This window comes from Echinops telfairi, unplaced genomic scaffold (assembly GCF_000313985.2).
Source record: "Echinops telfairi isolate 266 unplaced genomic scaffold, ASM31398v2 ScPeMD7_12;HRSCAF=54, whole genome shotgun sequence".
In the NCBI taxonomy this organism is placed as follows: domain Eukaryota; kingdom Metazoa; phylum Chordata; class Mammalia; order Afrosoricida; family Tenrecidae; genus Echinops; species Echinops telfairi.
Genome location: NW_022103909.1, coordinates 6,888,607 through 6,900,112, shown reverse-complemented (window position 1 = coordinate 6,900,112; position 11,506 = coordinate 6,888,607). Strand labels below are relative to the sequence as shown.

Sequence of the window (11,506 nt, the reverse complement as noted above, 5' to 3'; positions counted from 1 at the left end):
TACACAGGACAGGAAGGGGATGTACTAGAGGCGTACACAGGACAGGAAGGGGTGTACTAGAGGCGTACACAGGACAGGAAGGCACATGCATACCAAGATGGGAGGGGTTTAGAGTTAAGACGGTGGCTAGCCTTGGTTGTCTCTCAGTGACATGACCATAAGCGACCCTGAGCTCTTCTCCAGGGCAGCACTCTATGATTATTTTAAGAAGGGAGTGGGCCCTTCTTCGAGTAGGGTGGTCTGTTTGCTTTTGATGGCAGATGGCAGACGACCTTCAGACAGATAACCTTCAAGCACTTAACCTTCAAGTGTATAGTAGCAACCTTGTGCTTGCAAGCACCTTCTTCAAATTGGCATTATTTTAAGGGGGACATGGTGGGGAGTAACTTTTGGTTAGAAGAATGTGACTGGGATTCATCTTCAATTCACGAATGTGAAGGCCTCCCTCCACCAGAGTCTGCGCCTCCAGACTCCTTAAATATGAGTGTAGAGAATGTGTCTGCATGCACTCTTTCCAGTTCTCAGTTTCCCACAGAGCTTCCACCTGAACTTGTGAGAAATTGAGGATTTCTTCTCCAGGAGGCCCCTGGCTGTGTTTTGGCTGATGATGACAAACTTCTCTAAGACCTTTTCTCACCTATATCATCAGTGATAGTTCCGTGTAGTCCATGGATGGCGTGTACGTTGTTGAAAAGGGGCATTTGCAGTGAGGAAGTCATTGGCTTGTAAAATTCTATCATGCGGTCTCCAAAATTCTTTCCATAACCAAAGTCATATTTTCCAGCTAGCAGCCCTTGCCCCTTTATTTCCACCTTCCACGTTCCAATCACCAATAATTATCAAGTGTCTCGAGGACATGTTTAATGAATTGAGGACTGTCGAAGTTGGTAGAATTATTAGATTTCTTCATCTTTATCATTAGTGATTGGTGTATACATTTCATTTTTGTAGTAGAAGGCAAAGGACTTCTAACACACAATAGACAGTAAATGTAATCATATATCGATTACAAGTAAAACCTACTCATTGTGCTCTTTTTTCTTTATTATAAAAGTCCATGTAAAAGACTACATAGAGTGTTGAGGGTACTAAATAAGGTCATTATATAGTATAAGGAAAATGGAGAAAAAGTATCCAGCAAGAAAAAGTGAATTTATCTATATTGCAGACTGACTAGCTCTATAGAAATGGGCAATCGTTTTAAATCTGAGCTCATTCAAATACTGGATGATTTCTTTCAAACTTTGCCTAGAGAAAGTTGTTGGAGTCTCCTCTTTACCCAAAAGAATTGGGATTGCATCAGTCCAGAACTTAGCTTCCTTTTGGAGAATAAAACTGGTGGCCTGGATCCCAGACACACTCATACACACCACTCACCGATGTATACACATGCACACAATATATGGACAACATCGTGATAAATGAAGAAAAGATGGACGTTGTCAAGGGTTCCATTTTGCTGGGATCCACAATCACTGCTTATCAAGTAGCAGCCCCCAAATAAAATGACATATTGCACTGGGAAAATCTGCTGTGCAAGACCTTGTCAGCGTGTGGAAGAGAAAGGATGTCACTTGAGGGACTGAGGTGTGCCTACCCCGACCCTGGTCTTTTCAAACACCTCCTAAGCATGTAAAGCCGGACAAGGAATAAGGAAGAGGAAAGAAGAATCCACCAATTCGAATTATGTTGTTGGTGTCGTTGATTGGAAGTTCCACAGACTGCCAGAGAAGAAGCAAATCTGTCTTGGAAGAAGTCCAGCCAGAATGCTTCTTGGAAGCTGGACTCTGAGACTGTCTCGCCTGTCTTTGGGACATGCTATCTGGCGAGACCAATGCCTAGGATAAGGGCAGCTGGTAAAGTAGAGGCGCGGTGAAGAAGAGGAAGACCCTCCAGGAGATGGGTGGTCCCAGGGGCTGCGACAGTGGGCTCAGACGAGAGAATTGTGAGGGTGGTGCAGGACCGGCAGTGTCTGATTTCTTTGTGTGCGGGGCCCCGGGACACCTGAGAAACCCGTCGAGGAAGAAGCTAAGAGTGGGCATTGCCCCTTATTGAGATGCCTTGTTTATTCTAAGAAGGACACCCTCAGGCTCATTCCCTGGTCCTTCATGTACAAGCATATTTCTAGACACTAGTTCATCTACATTGGAGCTCTGGTATCATAGTGCTTACAAGGGGGGTCAGTAGTTCAAAACAATCAGCTGCTCTGTGGGAGAAAGATGGGGCTTTTTACTCCCATAAAGAGCTCTCAAACGCAAAAAAAACCTAAAAACAAAAAGCTCATTGCCATCATGTCAGTGCCAACTGAGAGGGACCCCGGGGACAGGATAGAACGGAGCGCAGTCTCCGAGGCAGTTAGTTCTACCCGATCCTCAAGGGCCATTGTGAGTTAGAATCGACTCAATAATGGCAGTGAGAGTGCATGTTAATCCACTCTTCATGAAGCAAGGTGCCTTTCCTTGATTTTTCTCATTTCCTCCTTTCCCCCTTCTTGAGGAGGGCAAACTGCCTTTTCCAGTATGTTCCCTGGGCTTGTCTATGCATGGCCACATTGGCACGTCAGTGCTCCTCGGGGAAGTAATATAGAGAATTCAAAATGGCTTCTGAATATAGATCGAAGCTCAGAATAGAGTCAGGGTTCCAACTGCAGGCCACAGTCTCCCACAAGCCAGATGCTTTTAGATTTAGGCTGTAGTATCTGACGTTAGAATTGTACACGTTTATTGTACAATTAGAATTGTACCCATTATTGTGCAATTTAGGCTGTAGTGTCCGATGTTAGACTTGTCCACGTCCCAGCACGAGGATCAATGGACTGCTCTCGTTCTACACATCATAGGGGACCAGACGCCCTCGGAGCACCCAGCTTCTGGTTTGCAGCTCACCTGTCGGAGCGAACCCCATTTCACAGACTCGTTCCACTGTATCTGCCGTCATTTCCTGCCCAGCCCTGATAACTGCACTTCTTTCCTGGGTGCAATGAAAAGATATTTGTTTTCTTCCCTTCTCTTTTTAATCTTTGTCATAAGTTACCAAATGTATGTAGCTTACCATTCCACTCCCTTTTCAGAAGAAAGAAATGGATCTGCACCCCACTGGCAATGAAAGACTTTTGAGCTAGAGTCCAAAGTCCAGGATCAAGTGTAGGTATCTGGGAAACATTGGTCAATTACATCATCCAGGTTTTCTAGGGCTGGGATCCTGGCTTTGCCCTTGCCTTCACTAGAAAAGGGGGGGAAAGTATTTTAAGTATTTTCTCTGAATGCTGCCATTCCTAGCAGGCATTCTGAGTAGCATTCCTGGATTCTGAGCTAACAGTCTGGCTGCAGAAGCCCAGGTGGGGTAGTGGGTTCCCTGTTTGGCTGCTAACTGCAAGGTCATCCGTTGAAAACCACAAGCCAATCCTCTGGGGAAAGACGAGACTTTCTACTTCCCCAAAGAGTTATGCTCTCCAAATGTTTTGAGAATGATGAGGGCAATGAATGTACAAATGTGCTTGGCACAATTAATGTATGTATGGATTGTGATAAGAGTTGTATGAGCCCCTAATAAGATGATTTAGAAGGGAAAAAAAAGAGTTGTGCTCTCAGAAACCCACAGGGTGGAGGGGACGGGGGGTGGGGGGTCCCCTACAGGGTCACTATGAGTCCAGATCAACTCCGTGGCAGTGAGTTTGGCTTGGGGTTTTGCCTTGATCTCATGCCTTTGGTGTGCTTTAGCCGCGTTCTGCCACCTGGTCATGTCGTGCTAAGACCAGGGTTCAAAACAGCTCAGTAATTGCTGTCGTAAACAAGATCCACGTATGTACTGCATAGCACCCAAATCTGATGTCAGCAGTATTTGTTGCCAGTCGCTGTGCTCCACTCAGAGATGACAGCCACTTTGAATCTGCCAATAATCCAGTCTCCCCCATCAAACTCCTGAACATTCAGGAGGAAGGACTGGGGCAGGTCTTTCAGAAAGCAACAGCATTGGCCGGACCCTAAGGAACAACAAACATTCAACATTCTGCGCAGTATGCTCTGATGGCATCTTTGAGCAGGGGCGCAGCTGTTCTGTTTCCTACGTGGGATCAAGACACCACAGGCCATAGATTTGGTTGCTGTGCGGTGCACATAGGGGGGCCGCCCTTGTTGACGATGGCAATTATTAAACCATTTGCAGCCAGTTCCAAGTCCTGGTTAGATCTCCCTGCAATATTGGCTGCTTGCCCTTTGCTATCAACATCCTTCAGATAACTTCTCTCCATGCAGCCACAATGAATCTGCCACCTACTGCCTGATGCACCTCTGGGATGGCTCTGCTTATAAGTGCCTTGAGATGGTCCCTGGGTATCTATGTATTGCAAACACACGAGAAACCGGCTTCAGAGCAGAGGAAATCAATGATTTGGGGCAGGTTGCTCAGATGGTTTCAGCAGTGAATTTTCAGATAGGATGATCTCCTCTCTGATGAGAATTCTTCAACAGAGTAGTGAACACTGGGATGGCCTGCCACGCAGAAACGTCACACTAGCGGCAGTCCCGTGGACTATTTAGAAAACTCATGTTGCATGCCTGGGAAAAGCAGCCTACAAATGCGATACAGGAGTAAATGGCCAGGGTTTAAGTGAGGTGGGGGGGGGAGTCGCCTAGATTATAAATGAAATTATGTACCACATCAGCATCAGCCGCTTATCTTTTCTTGTGATTCCATTGAACGCCCCTGTCTCCATAGTTACGGTGGTGAATTGTGTATCAGTGTACATGTGACCTGTTGAATGAAGAAATGTGTTGTTGCACAGGAGACAGACACACCTGTTTCAGGCTTTTGCAATCAGTCCTTAGACACGCCTCTCAAAGTGAGCACGGTGTGCCAGGGAGAAAATGAGGATCACAGGAGATCTGAAACCCTTTCCTTCCATGTCCTTTATGTCTACAATTCCAGCGAATCGGTGCTGCCTATCCCTTCCCATTGTTTTTCTTTCCTTTCTTTTAAAATCATTGTATTGCGGGCTCGTTCAATTCCCATTGCTTTTCTAAAATCATTTAGAGGCCGTAGTAACTGCCCCCCACCCCCAAAACATGTGACAGTGAGGTGCCTGGTTTTCCATTGGCTTCTAACCTAAAGGTTGGTGGTGGGGTTCTCCCAGCAGCTCCCCAGAAGGCAATCTACTTTTGTTAATACTAAAACCAAGAACACCAAACCACGGCCATTAAGTCGATTTCAATGCATAATGACTTCCACGGGACAGGCTTCCCATGGCTGCCGATCTTCATCGAAGCAGACTGCCACCTCTTTCTCCAGCAGAGCCGCTGGGGGTTTGGGGGAGGGTGTCCAACTGCCAACATCGTACTTAGCAGCCGCAGGCTTGACCACTGCACCACCGGGGCTCCCCCATTAAGACCGAAGCCAAGAGCCACTCTGCTCTCTGACACAGGAGTCACCCGGAGCCAGGGAAGACCTGACAGCCGCTAACGAGGGCGACAGGGAGGGTGGCTGCGAGGTGTGTGTGGTAGAAGTAGTCCGAGGAAGATGGACCAGAAGCGAGATTATTCCTCACCACAGACTCTGGGACTAGAGAGCAGTCCAGATGCTGATGCAAGTCGGGGAGATTTAAGAAATTCGGACGGGGGTCCAATAGCTGGCCATTGCTGCTGCTGTGTGCTCCCCCACCTTCCGTCACGTGTTGTGTGGGGCGTCGTTGGCTCATTGGTTAGTTTCACCCCTCGTCCCAGTGGCATTCACAACGCGATGGTGCAGTGCGGTATAACTGGAGTTCTTTCTTTTCTTTTCTCTTGCTGCTCGCTTTTCCCCTGAAGTTAATGATTGCCTTTGAGAAATTGCTTTGCCTTCTTTGTTGCCGTTGCTAACCCTCCCCCGAACGTTCTGGTCAGTGCAGTGTTCTGCCAGGTTAGTCACACCAGGTGATGGATCAATTCCAATTCCAACATCAACGAGTTCTTCTTGTGGTGGCATCTAGCTCTGTGCTAAGAAGTTTGAACATTCGGGCATTTTCAAAGTGGAGTGTTTATTAGTGTAATGTTTTTTAAGTATATGAACAACAAAGGGGAAAATAGGTAAAGAATATAATTGTTCATCAGAGTCTCTATATGAGATAGCTTCCAAGGTTATCCTCCCGCATCAAAATGCTCAATCTGGACCTGTGACTTGAAACAAAATACTCCGCCTCTTTTGGCCTTGCTTTTCCTGTCCCACGGTGACGAGAGTAGGACTCACCCCAAAACTGCTTGATGTCCACTCGAGGATCTATGCGAGGGACTTCATCCTCAGGGGAGGTTAGGTTTTGTTTAGTATCATAGCAAAGGCAAAGCATACTTGGAGAAATAAAAACTAAACTATTTCATCAATAATTTATGTATAAAAAATATAAATGTACATTCATTGCCCTCATCATTCTCAAAACATTTCCTCTTAAGCCCCCGGCATTAGGTCCTCATTTTCCCCTCCCTCCCCGCTCCCCCCTCCCTCATGAGCCCTTGATAATTTATAAATTATTATTTTGTCATATCTTGCCCTGTCTGATGTCTCCCTTCACGCACTTTTCTGTTGTCCGTCCCCCAGGGAGGAGGTCACATATAGTTCCAAATGCGCTTTACACAATTGATGTATGTATCTTTACACAATTGATGTATGTATGGATTGTGATAAGAGTTGTATGAGCCCCTAATAAAATGATTAAAAAAACAAAAAGTATATAAATGTACACATATACAAAGAGAAATACAGGATTAAAAGAAAAGTAATAAATTAGGGAAACATTGCAGTATGTATGATAGGCTAGAACAGCAGTTCTCAACGTGTGAGTCCAGACTCATCTAGGGGTCAAATGACCCTTTCACAGTGGTCGCCTGATTCATAACAGTAGCAAAATAATTTTATGGTTGGGGGTTACCACAACATGCGGAACTGTTAAAGAGTCATAGCATTAGGAAAGTTGAGAACCACTGGGCTACAAGGTTAATAAGAAATCATAGGAAAAAGCAAAATAAGAAAAGTGCGTACGTGAACGACGTATATAGAAGAGAAGCAAAAAAGGAAACATGCTGTTGAGTGACACTGGGTTGGCGCTAACTCAGCAGAATGAAACACTCCCCGATTCTGCATTGTTGCAGCCACTATGTCAGTCTATCATGTTCAACATCTTCCTCTTTTTTCACTGACCCTCAACTTGACCAAGCATGCTGGCCTTCTCCAGGGACTCAGACAAAAGCCAACCAAACTCACTGCATTGATTCAATTCCAACTCATGGCAGCTCTATAGGACAGCTTAGACCTGCCCCTGTGGGCTTGGGAGACTATAACTCTTTAGAGTAGAAAGCCTCATCTTTCTCTTATGAGCGGTTGGTAGTTTCAAACTGCCAACCCTGTGATTAGCCTCCCAATGTGTAACCACTACACGAGACACACTCTTGCCATCCTTGCTTCTAAGGATCATTCCAGCTATTTGTTCATGCTTTGGGTAGTCCATGGTGTATTCAGTAGTCTTCACCAGCACCATAATTTAATGGTGTCAGTCCTTCTTTGATCATCCTTATTCAATATCCAGCTTTTGCATGCCTATGAGGTGCTCATTTTTTTAATTAATAAATATGTAACAGTAATAAACAGTATTTTACCAACATACGTCAAGATTATTTTTTATATCCAAATATCCATTATTGTTGATAAGGATGAAATCTATTCTCAATACAGGACTGTAGGTATTTTTAAAAATACTTCAATATAGATATTTCATGTGTGTGTTTATATATTATGAGTAGTTATACACACACACACACACACACACACACACGGAGGCTTCAAAAAGTTTGTAAAAATGAGATGACACTATAATGGAATGTTCCGTGAACTTTCTGTGTGTGTGTGTTTATAGATATGAGAATTCAAATATAGATGTATGCATATATGTGTGTGTGTATAAGCATATGTATGCATTCTAGTTTACAGTCTCTATTTGTTTCTCAGGAACATCTTGAAAATTCCATATCTGGTCCTGCTCTTGCAGCATCTGGAGCAGTCCCTCAACCACAGTACTCACTACTGGGCTGCTCCTGATGGAGTTGACCTCCTTTGCCTCACGGTTGACCTTGTTATGACAGAGTAGAACTGCCCCGTAGGGTGTTTTGACTTTTCATAAACAGCATTGCTGTGAGTTGGACACAAAGGCAATGAGTTTGGAGGAACTTTACAGAAGTACATGACCAAATACTTCTCCCAAGGAGCTGCATATGGGGTTCAAACCACCAACCTTTTGGTTAGCAACTGAGCAGTGACCAATTGCTCTGCCAGGATTCTGTTTTGTCAGAGTAGGTACTCAATAAACATGGGCTAGATGGGCAGTGCTTGACCCTCACATATATCCTCAAGCTCTGGGCTCATTCTGAGAGCTCCATTCTCCAAGGTTGCTCCTTCCAACACTGTGAGCATCCAGCCGGATCACTACAGTTGACCTTGTATGCTTCTGAGTTGGTTCCGACTCACAGTGACCCTGGATGATGAAGTAGAACTTTTTCCTCAGCTGACATTTTTATGGGAGCAAACTGCCAGGTCTGTTCTTCCGCAGAGCTTCTGGAAAATTCAGACTGCTGGTCTTCCAGTTAGTAGCCCAACTTCCTCCTTGTGACCGCAGGCTCCTTAGATTACTAACTACTGCCCAGGAAGCAACATAGATCCTGACCTGAGGCCTTCTCTCTTTCCAGGCAAAGGGGAACTCACTCCTGTTCCATGGATCTTTGGGCCACTCTACCTGGTGGGACTGTGGGGTCACTGTAGCACTTTATGAGTTGGTGTCAACACACCACGCTGAGTGGACGTAAGCCGGGGTCAGAGTATTCTACTATTGGCCACCTCAGCTCAGCTCCTGGGGAATCACGTGGGAGTCTGGGAACTGGAGCTGAGGAAGGAAGAGCTGTTACCACGGTAGAAGATGGCGTTCGGGCAGCCAGAGCTATTGCTTAGGCCCCTTGAGTGTATAGAACTTCCCCAGTCCCAAAGGGACCACTTTCACCTGACAAGGGTGTGGGCCGTTGTGTCCAACACCCGAACCCAGGGACTCCAATGTCCCTACGTGGGTCTCCACCGCTCGGCTTGCACAATCCCCTGTGCCCCACGTAGGAGCTGATATTTGGTATGCACCAGAGCCCACGACAAACCACAGGCTGTTTCTCAGGTAGGAGAGTGGTCAGTTGCCAACAACAGAATGGGTTTTGCTATAATCGTCCCATGAGGGCTTGCCTTACACTTTGGACAGCAGATTTGGCCAATTGCCCCATTTTCAGGGAAAGAAAAAAATTACTCAGCATCCCCTTGGCAATGAAAAACATTTGTCCCAGAGCTCATAATCCAGGACAAAATGTTAAGCTCTGGTTCACTGCCATCAAGTGTGTTCTGACTCACTCCGAGCGAGCTACCCTGTAGGACAGGGCAGACGTGACCCTGTGAGTTTCAAGACTGTAACACGGAAATAGAAAGCCGAATCTTTCTCCCACAGAACAGCAGGTGGTTTCAAACTGCTGACCTGGTGGTGAGCACCCAAGGAAGAAGCCTGTGCCACCTCCCAGGAGTAAGTGTAGATAGCTGCCTTTGCAACACACCCACCTGGATTGTTCTAGGCCTGCCCCACGCCAAGCCCCCCGTGGGGTGCCGTGATTCTCACTTTGGGAAGCTTTGCTGTAGCATCTTGTGTCACAGCCACTGTACAGCTCGCTGGATCATCTGGGTCACAGACTCACCCCTTGGCTAGCGGAGGGGAGTGCAGTTTGATTACCAGCCACCAAGACAAGTGATCATTTTCCAGATGGCAAGCAATAATTTTCCAGAAGAAACCAAGGGTGCTATTTCTAGAAAACGGGAGCAGATGGGGCGAAAACAAATGGCCACTACGCTGCCACGTATGGTGATCTGAGATTATCCTGTTTATTGATGTGTACCGCATGTAACATTTTATAATGGCTCTGGACCAAGAGCTGAGAGCTACAGGCAGCAATGAGAGTTCTCCCCTTGAGTTGACTTTGACGCATCGATTACCCAACCCTTTGGGGGAACAGTTAGTCATCCAACAATGAACACACTCATATGTGTTCTCATCTGGCCCACTCATCTCTCCACCCTATTTGGAAGGCTATAGTGACGGCGCTTCCATGCGATACCAGACCATCGCTCTGTTGTCTCAGGTCAGCTCCTCGGTGAAGCGAGGACAAAGAATAAAGGGAGTCACAACAGTAAAGGGCACAAATAAGAGGTGGATTAAAAGGCACAATGGTTCATTTACATTTTATGTCTCCGGTGTTCTTAAAAATATAGAGATTTGATTTAGGTTATTTGGAATGGTTCTCTAAGTTCTAGTTCAAACACAAAGCAAACTGGCTGCCACAAGTTGATTCCAACTCATTGTGACCCTGGCAGACAAAGACAAACCAGTCCTGTGAGTTCCCAGGACTGCAGATCTCTCTGAGATTAAACACCCTCCCCTTTTGTCCTCACTCAGCTGGTGGCTTCAAAATACTGACCTTGGGGTGAGCATTCCAAGGGTTAAGCATGACCCTAACACACAGCACTGGCTGATGAAGACCAGAGGGACAGCCTTCAGCGTGGGTTACAATGCTTTATAAAGACAACCACCATTTTCACAATTGGACCACGGTAAATGTAGAAAAGATTGAAGGTGTCAACAATTTCATTCTACGTGGATCCACAATCAGTGCTCATAGAAGCAGCTGTTAAGAGATCAAATGGTGTAGGCCAGTGGACAAATCGGCTGCACAAAACCTCCCTAAAATATCAAAGAACGAAGATGTAAACTATCAAAGAACAGAAATGTCAGGGGTGTCTGACCCATGCCATGCAATCACTCATCTGCCTGGGGCAGGGCGACAGTCAAGAATCAAGAAGACCAAAGAGGAGTTGATACACCTGAATTATGGTGTTGGCAACAAACACTGAACGTATCATGGGCTGCTAGGAGAACAGGCACGCCTGTCTTGGAAGAAACACAGCCGGGTGGCAATTATAGCGGGGATGGCGAGACTTCAGCTTGTGTGATTTAGACATGTTCTCAGAGGGACCAATCCTGGAGAAGGGCATCATGCTTGAGAAGGGAAAGGAGAGGGTGAGAGAAAAGAGGAAGGCCTTCAATAGGATGTATAAACACGATGGCAGCAGCAGTGAGCTCAAATGTAACAGTGATCGTGGGGATGGTGCAGGACCCAGCAGTGTTTGATTCTATTGTACAAAAGGTCACTGTATGTGGGAGCCAACACCATGGTTTGGTACCTGTGGCAGTTATATAATCTGTCAACTTGCAAAGGGGTGGAGTCTAGCCTGTCAATCGGGTCACAGCCAATGAGGCCTCTGTGTGGGCATGACCTTTTCCTGAGGATTCTGGGATCTCCTGTCTTCCTCTCTAGAGGTGGGACACACACTTTCCCTGAAAGACATTCCTGTTGACAAGAGCTCTGGAGCTGGAGGAGCCACGTGGAGACCCATGCCAGGGCTGAGATGCTTC

At 46.1% G+C, this 11,506-nt stretch overlaps 1 long non-coding RNA gene across 2 annotated transcripts in view; it reads left to right on the top strand.

The window, feature by feature from the left end:
- Window positions 1-11,506, top strand: part of LOC123521367 — a 177,255-nt gene that overhangs the window by 94,239 nt on the left and 71,510 nt on the right. The gene's annotated exons all lie outside the window — the stretch shown is intronic.